Source organism: Rosa chinensis, chromosome 4, assembly GCF_002994745.2.
Source record: "Rosa chinensis cultivar Old Blush chromosome 4, RchiOBHm-V2, whole genome shotgun sequence".
Classification (NCBI taxonomy): domain Eukaryota; kingdom Viridiplantae; phylum Streptophyta; class Magnoliopsida; order Rosales; family Rosaceae; genus Rosa; species Rosa chinensis.
The window spans coordinates 34,625,961-34,634,541 of NC_037091.1; the positions used below are offsets into that span (position 1 = coordinate 34,625,961).

The 8,581-nt window shown below is 37.6% G+C and overlaps 1 pseudogene; it reads left to right on the plus strand.

Annotated features, from left to right (window-relative positions):
- The first annotated feature begins 3,896 nt into the window (after window positions 1-3,896).
- LOC112199169 lies at window positions 3,897-8,146 on the plus strand (annotated as a pseudogene).
- The last annotated feature ends 435 nt before the right edge of the window (window positions 8,147-8,581 follow it).

Below are 8,581 nucleotides of genomic sequence, written 5' to 3' on the forward strand. Positions count from 1 at the left end.
AAGGTTGATTTATCTTTCACATACTAGACCTGATATTGCTGCTTATGATGTGAGTGTTGTTAGTCAATTTATGCATTGTCCTAGTGAAGAGCATATGGATGCAGTCTTTCGTATTTTGAAGTACTTAAAGATGGCGCCAAGTAAAGGGTTACTGTTTCAGAAAAAAGATGAATTGGAAGTTGTTGGGTACACAGATGCAGATTGGGCTGGTGATAAAACTGACAGACGTTCTACATCTGGGTACTTCACTTTTGTTGGAGGGAACCTTGTCACTTGGCGTAGCAAAAAGCAAAAAGTTGTTGCCAGATCAAGTGCAGAAGCTGTGCCTTCAAGAACCAAGTACATTCCCTTATTCTGATCAAGCAAAAACAGTCTAAAATCAACAGATACTCCCCAACCAGTCTGCAGTGAATCTTCTCCGGCTATGCTCAAGTAGACAGAGATGTGGTCTTCCACATTCTTCTTCTTGTTTCCATTTGGGTACAGCACCAGTTTCTGTGTCAAATCAAGCATAAACATAAGTAAAAAAGTTCTGTAAACAATGTGTGCAATTGATTGTATGTGTCCATTCAAATATTAATTGGTTTTAGGGTATAGAGTCTATACTATAGACTGATGCATTATTGATTCATGACATATATACACAAGTTTAGCAGAATATTAATTACCATATGAATCCTCCGGCTTCGAACTCTTTTGATTCATATCCGTTGACTCCATGATATTCAGCTAGCACGGAAAAAGACTATATTTATAGTGCAATGCGTTGGGAGTGAATCTGAAATTGATCTGAAAACGCCTGCGATGAAATAATATTAAGAATAGCAGGCTATTAAACTGACCAACTATAGACGTAGAAGTTACTTGGGTAAATAGGGCGTTCCAGTATCACAGACAAAGTATCTTACCATCTTGGTCCGAGCTAAGGATAGCCATGGCGATCAAACTGACCAACAAACTTCTCAGGTTGGGAAGGCGTCGATCAGACTAGGTTTTCTGTCGAATATTGAATACAACCAGGGGCGGAACCAGGATTTGTAGCTTGGGGGGGGTCGAGAATAATGTAGACTTATTACCAAACAAAAAAATTGGTGCAACTTACTAATCAAAGTTAAGTACTCGACAGTATATATACACAATAATCTTGTTAAGACAATAAATCATATATATATATATATATATATATATATAATGTAGAAAAAATTAATGTCGTCTTAACACTTAATGCAAGGTCCATTTCTTACACATTTTCTATCTATTTTTCCTTATATGTGATTTAATCTCACTAAACAAGTCCTTTAAAATTTTAATAAATACTTAATGAAAAGTATTTTTTGACAAATACATAATTACGAGGTTTAGTTAACACTTCTCTCTCATCATCTTGGATTAGTTGTCCACATGGTGCAGACTATAATCTACGTGAGAAGGCTGGGGGGGGGGGGGGGGGGGGGTGGTTCCATCTGGCTAAAAGTGTGAGAGTTATACATGATTGTATATAAACCCTTCATTAATTAGCTGATCAATTTAATTGCTTGGGGGGGTCCGGACCCCTGCGGACCGAATAGTGGTTCCGCCACTGAATACAACAGTACTTTAATCCCATTAAATCTGTTATTATTATTATATTTTTTTGTTTTACCAACAAGAGTGATCAAGAATTAATCTTGTAGTAGAATTAGGAGAAACAATGAGGTTTCTTGATTACCAAGTAACCTAATATTATTAGATGCTAATCCTTATTAACGAAGTAACAATGAGGTGTCATTTGAGTTATCTTCACCGTATATTTGATGCTAATCCTTTATCGAGCTCATGAGCAAAGTTATGTTAATTTATTGGTACATTGGGGAAAGCAAATTTATTCTTACAAATGCAACCTCATCCTACAAAAATCCTCTTTAGTGCTGCAACTATTATTGGTTCAAGCTACTGGAAACAGAACCCTCTCCTGCTCCAAAAGAGTTGTACGTATGGCATTCGATCAAATGGCATCCTCTTGACAATCCAGGAGTCTAAATCAAACTTCGATGACATAGTAATTAAGGTGGCTTATGAGTTTATTATATGGTCCCCAAGGTTCTCCTCCCTAGCTCATAGCTGGTTTCAGGAGTGGCAATAATAATGTCATTCTTCTACAAGGCCTTGCTCCTTCGTGAGGGCCTCCTCCAAGTTGTCATCAAAGGTTTCAAAAAAGTTCAAGATGGATGAATGTGACTCCAAAAGCTTTATCATGATGCAAACGGCAAGTGCAATGTCCCTTGAAGGCTCAAGGAGTTTCCCGGCCAGAGCTTTCAAAGAATAAGCCAGGCTCGTTTAAACACAATTTTAGATTAAGCAAACCTGGAATTGTTAGGCTGTTAGCTACTGTGTGGCAACCATTATCATCATGTCGATCGAGCCACACAAGAAGAGGTTTAAATAAGGGAATCAAACTGCTACCCGTGATCGTAGATTTCATCAATAAGGCCGGTGTTCTTGTTCTTGGTCGATCAATATAGGGTGTTAACTTCATTGGGAACCAAGCTTTTCCACATCTCATAAATAGAAAACGTACATCATTACTTGAGGATCTGATTCAACTTGAAGAAGAGAAGCACTCATCTATAATGCTATTCGATCGAAACACATAAGATATTGCCAAGAGCTAGCTCTATTTGGAGAGAAGACACCGGCCAGTAAAAGAAATGATGAAAATTAAGATGACAACACTACCAACACTTTTTAATTCTGTATTTAGAACAAAATTAAGCACACTATATATCAACGTACATTCAATTATATATTAGATGAGGTACGAAAATTGACCACCAAGTGAAATGAACTTACTCGATCCAGCCAGGACTCCAAGAGGCAGTGTTAAAACAGTACCTAGCTACAAATGGAAAGAAGGGGTTCTCTGTTACCGACCATGAAGCAAAAAGAAAACCAAACAATACCCTTATGCATGACTATATATGATACCATTTTTGTTATGATACAATTTTCTTCTTCATTTTTTGATAGACACAAAGAACTCTGGGCCGGGTCAGTAAAGTAGGAAGAGATATTTTGTTCATGCCCATGACCCGAAGACCGACCCGGTACAGGATACCGTCGATATGGTCTTTCCTCCCAACAACTCGTGTTCTTCTTCTTCTCCTTCTGCACTCTACTTCTACTTGGGCACACAATCAGTATTCACTTCTGAGTTTTGAAGCTCAACAAATAAGTACTAATTATCCATACCCAATTGCCCAAATAATATATATCCAGACCCAGAAATACTGAAATGCTGGGCAAAGCTCCTGCTCCAGTAGTGAAACACCTATGGCCAAAACGCATTGCCCAGAATGGATGGTGGCACAGCATCACTGCAGGTGTACTGTCCACCCCTCGTCAGATTAGAAAATGGGGAAGAAGTTGCAGTTTGGGTCAGAAAGCCCTTGGATAACTCTGCTGCAGCTTGGGAGCCAACCAAGAATGACTCTTCTGTAGTCCGTGACTCTCCCAAAACCAATACCAGAGGTCCTCTTCCATCTCTCTGTTTTCAATATTTCAGTTCCATAATGCGTTTTAGCTGCTGATTTCTGCTTCTCCTCAACTTAAAGTTTGTAACTTTATCTGTTATACGCTGACTGATACTAGTGAAATGGCTTTTGATATCTCACATATTAGACCATGTTATCTTCTATTTTACATGAAAGCTATGAGCTTGAGGCACATTGTCCTGATAATGAAGTATTTGTGGAGCATACACACATAATTTGTTTAGTCCTGATTTAGTTGTTTATTCTGTTGTAACTTTGAGGGAATTGACCCACTGAGCATGTGTTACCGTTTATAGATAGTGACCATCAACAAGCGGCACCTACTAGGAGAGTTGCTGGAAGTTTTGGGAGATTGAAAGTCCAGAGATGAAATCTGTAGTGGAGAAAGCTTCTCGGGTGAAGCGAGAAATGGATGAAAGTGAAAATGAACTAGATGTGCAGGATACATCACCATTTATCTCTACAATTGAAGGTATGGGGAAGAAGAAGAAGAAGAAGAAGAAGAAGAAAGCAAATGCCATGAGTCGTGGAGGGAGACTTTCGAATCCTTCCAACTCACATGAGTTTAGGGACGCATTGCGTAAGAAGGAACCAACAGATTACAAGGACAATTCTAGAGTAACTACGAAAGGTTTTTTTGAGCCAGCCACTCCCTGAGAGTTGTCAGAAGCCTAACACCATCATAGACAGACAAAAGGTTTCAGTTTCAAAAAAAGGATGGGGTAGTGGAGGGTCCGTACGCGATTCATCGGAGTATCCAGACCTAGACCAACGAAGGAGAGTGTCCAATGATGGTGGCTTTTTCAGTCGAAAATCCTTTAGGGATGCGGGATGCAGTGAGTATATGATTGAATGTCTAAGGAAGCAGCTTTTCCAGCGTCCATCACATATTCAGGTACATCAAAAGACATATGTAAAGCATTTGATTTGGTGGTGCTTTGAAAATGTATGCACTCCAAAAATTGTCCTATATATCCACATGTAGGTCATCTTGCATCCTTAAGATACTATAGTAACGGAGGTGTACTTAAATACTCTTAAAATTGGACTTATGGAATTCCATGTACATAAAATGAGTTAACAGTTTGATAGGTTCACGAATTATAAAAATCAGAGAAAATGCAATATCTAGCTAATATACTGATATATCAAGAGCATGCTTAGTCAACCTGTAGTTCCTGATATACTGATATAAACAGTTCCCTCTACATACACTCGAAACGGTGGCATACTCATAATTAACAATTTATACTTGTACTGCACATTTTGGATAACTGCAGGCCATGGCATTTGCTCCAGTTGTTGCTGGAAAAACCTCTATTAACAAAGTGGATCTGGCAAAACATTGGCTTATCTTGCTCCTGTCATTCAGCGTTTAAGGGATGAAGAACTTCAAGGACTGAGCAAGTCCTCATCACAGAGTCCTTGATTAGTTGTATTAGTTCTGACTGCAGAACTGGCTTCTCAGGTGAGTTGCTATTGTCTGCACTAACAGTTACATTAACTTTTACCTTTTCTGATCTACATGCTCTTAAATTTTGTTTTCAGTTGTTACCTCTTCTCAGATGGATAAATACCTTTCTAAGTTTCTAGGCATATTAATTTATTGCCAGCTGCTAGATGTTTTACCTTGACCTCTGTGCAAAAGAATGTTGTACTATTGCATCTGTGTGTGTGTGTGTCTGAACATAACAAACATCTGCAAAAGTAGCAAAACAATACAGCAGAAGCACAAACCAGCAAAATAGAGGAAGCAAGTACAGCGACCAGAAATAAGAATTAAAATCACTGTATTTATGACCTTTCATTATTACCACTGGCCTTCTGCTTGTGTGTAATAAAGTATTAGCCTTGCTTAGTTGTTTATGGAAAATAATTAGAGAACTAAGATGCAGTAGGAAGGCATTTGCCAACCACAAACTTAGTCGTTGACAGAAAAGCTGTTTGGCTAGTATAATTATTTTGTCATGCAGTTTGCATATAAATAGGGAAGGATATTTAGTCTCTTTGTATTCTTCTGGTCTTTGAATCATTACTTCAATTAAAATGTAACTTCTGCAGGTTTTGGGTAATTGCCGATCAATATCAAAATTTGGAGTTCCTGTCAGGTCTATGGTTGTAACAGGCGGTCATCGACAGAAAACTCAGCTGGAAAGTTTGCAAGAAGGTGTTGATGTTCTAATTGCAACCCCAGGTCGATTTATGTATCTAATTAAGGAGGGCTTCTTGCAATTGTCAAATTTAAGATGGTAAGTCAGTTTCCTTTAACTTTGCATAAACATTTTGTTATGATTATGTGTTGGGGTTTGATTAAATTAAAGCGTCCTTTATATTTTCAATTTCAGTGGTGGTGTGTATCTTCCCTACTCGACTGTTCTATTGTTTTCTTTTCCGAGAGTTTATAGTTTGTCACTATTGTTATGAGCAGCTTTGACAAAAAGTCTACCAAAACTTCTAGATACAGCATGAGGTGAATAACTTCTGGAATGTGTTCTTATAGTCTGTTTTGTCAAGGAGTGATACAATGGATCTAAAATCTCTGGGGGTTTGAAAACTATGGTCCTTGATTTTGTTGTCTATATTTGTATATTCCTTACCAAGATTGTTTTTGTACTTGTATATTTGTATAAATGTACTTGTATAAATTTTGTACTTGTATATTTGTATATTCCTTACCAAGATTGTTTTTGTTTTTGTACTTCTTTTCCAGCCAAAAATAAAAAAGAAGAAAGCAAAATTTTTGCTTGAACTGTTATTCGTTGTTATGTTTCTTCCACTTTGACAGGGTAACTCACCTAGTCAGCCAAAATAATCTAGATATAAGTGTATATTATAGTGTACAGGAGTTTCTTGGTGATGCTGTTGAGTCGTCTATCACTAATGTTTGTGGGTGAGTGCGGATGTGTGCATGTATTTATGCTTTTGTATGTAAATTTACCCACATGGCACACAAATATATAATTAGAACCTCTTGTTGCAGTGCTGTGCTGGATGAGGTAGATATAGTCTTTAATGATGAGGATTTTGAAGCAGCACTGCAAAGTTTAATCAATTCCGCACCTGTAACCACACAATATCTTTTTGTCACTACAACTTTACCACTTGGCATTTACAACAAGTTAGTTGAAGATTTTCCTGCGTGTCAAGTGGGCATGGCACCTGGAATGCACCGGATAAGCCCTGGCCTTGAAGAGGTTGGTTTACTAACATTGTGGATTTTAAACTTTTGTCCTGCTATTTAGGAGATCAATATGAAGGCTCTTCTTTTATGTTTATTGTAGTAATGTGATTGTGTGTAATGTATATCAGTTAGTAAAATCCACCAAGATTAACCCATCGTTTAGCAAATTCCAATAGCAGCGTTGTTGAGAACTTCTTCATCGTACTCAAATTTGATTTGACAATCGTAACTTCTCCCAAATCATACTCTTATTTTATATCAATTTTACTGTGATGCAATAGAAAAATAGAGAGGAGGGTTTCATGCCTTGTTATTAACTTATGATAGCTGCATTAGGATATGGATTTATTATTATTATTATTATTATTATTATTATTATTATCATTATTTTATCTTTTCCCTCACTTGATTTAACTTTTTATGTTAGAACTGAAGAGCTTTATATTTACTCCAAAGTTATGGAATTTAATCATCACGATTCATGTCCAGGTTCTTGTAGATTGCCGTGGAGATGATCGGAGTGAAAAATCTCCAGAGATGACATTCACAAATAAGAAATCTGCTCTTCTACAGCTTGTGGAGGGAAGTCCAGTTCCCAAAACAATAGTCTTTTGTAACAAGGTAAGGTGGGAGGATTTACTTTTGTGGTTTGCACCGGTTGTCCCTGTGTGCTATTTACAAGCATTCTGACTTTTTTCCTTTTTAGGGGAAAGAAGACATTGAGTTTTGACTCAACTTATTTCACTAGTCATTTGTAAGATATTAATTCCAGTTAACGTTCATTTTATTTTGCAGATTTAGACATGCAGAAAAGTTGAGAATGTACTATCACTCTTTGACAGAAGTGGAACTTGTGTTCAAATTCTACCATTTCATTCTGCTCTGGCTCAAGAATCACGGCTTGCAAACATGAAGGAGTTCACCAATTCTCATTCAGAGAAAGTAGCACAGTTTTTGGTCTGCACTGATAGGTAGTAATCTTTGTTGCAAGCATGATTTCCAACAACTGAACTTTGTTGGCAGATATGAATGGTCTGATTAATATCTGTTTTCTAATATCAAGTTGATGTTTACAAACATATCTGACAGAGCATCACGTGGAATCGACTTTCCTGGTGGGGATCATGTTATACTCTTCGACTTCCCTCGTGATCCAAGTGAGTACGTGCGGCGTGTAGGAAGAACTGCCTGAGGCGCTGGTGGAGTGGGCAAGGCATTCATCTTTGTTGTTGGCAAGCAAGGCTCTCTTGCGCGAAGAATAATGGACGGGAACCAAGGTCACCCAATGCATGATATACCGGCTGCATACGAGCTTTTGTATTAATACCCCCACTGACCTGATTGGAAAATAGATGAGTAAAGAATTGCCAAAGAGCCGACAGATAATATCTCTTTCTTTCTTAATCTCATACAGATGGTATCTCTTTCTTTCTCATGAACCTTCCATTCAGTTCGGGTTCAGTTTTAGGGCCTTGTTTATTATATTTATGGCCCAATTTTTCCAGATCCATAAACTGTCAAAAACAACACCTTGAACAGAAGTCAGCAAAAATCTATGGCCCAATTGGCCCAAATTACCTGGAAACTAGTCAAACAACCATAGATAGTCTAGTAATGCAGTAAGCCAGAAACCTATTTCATTACATCATTACAGAGCTTTACAATTCCGAAAGAGTTAATCACTTAGTCCATTACAATCCGAAATTTAGCAAACTTAGTTCATTACAGACCGAAATTCAACAATAAGAGAGTTTCACACTCCAAAGAAAGTTCTTGATCTCTAAAACTGAAAAAAGGTTGAAGAAATCATAGAAATGCAGATCTGCAAGTCTGCAAACAAGACCAAAACAACATGCCTTGTAGCCAAAAC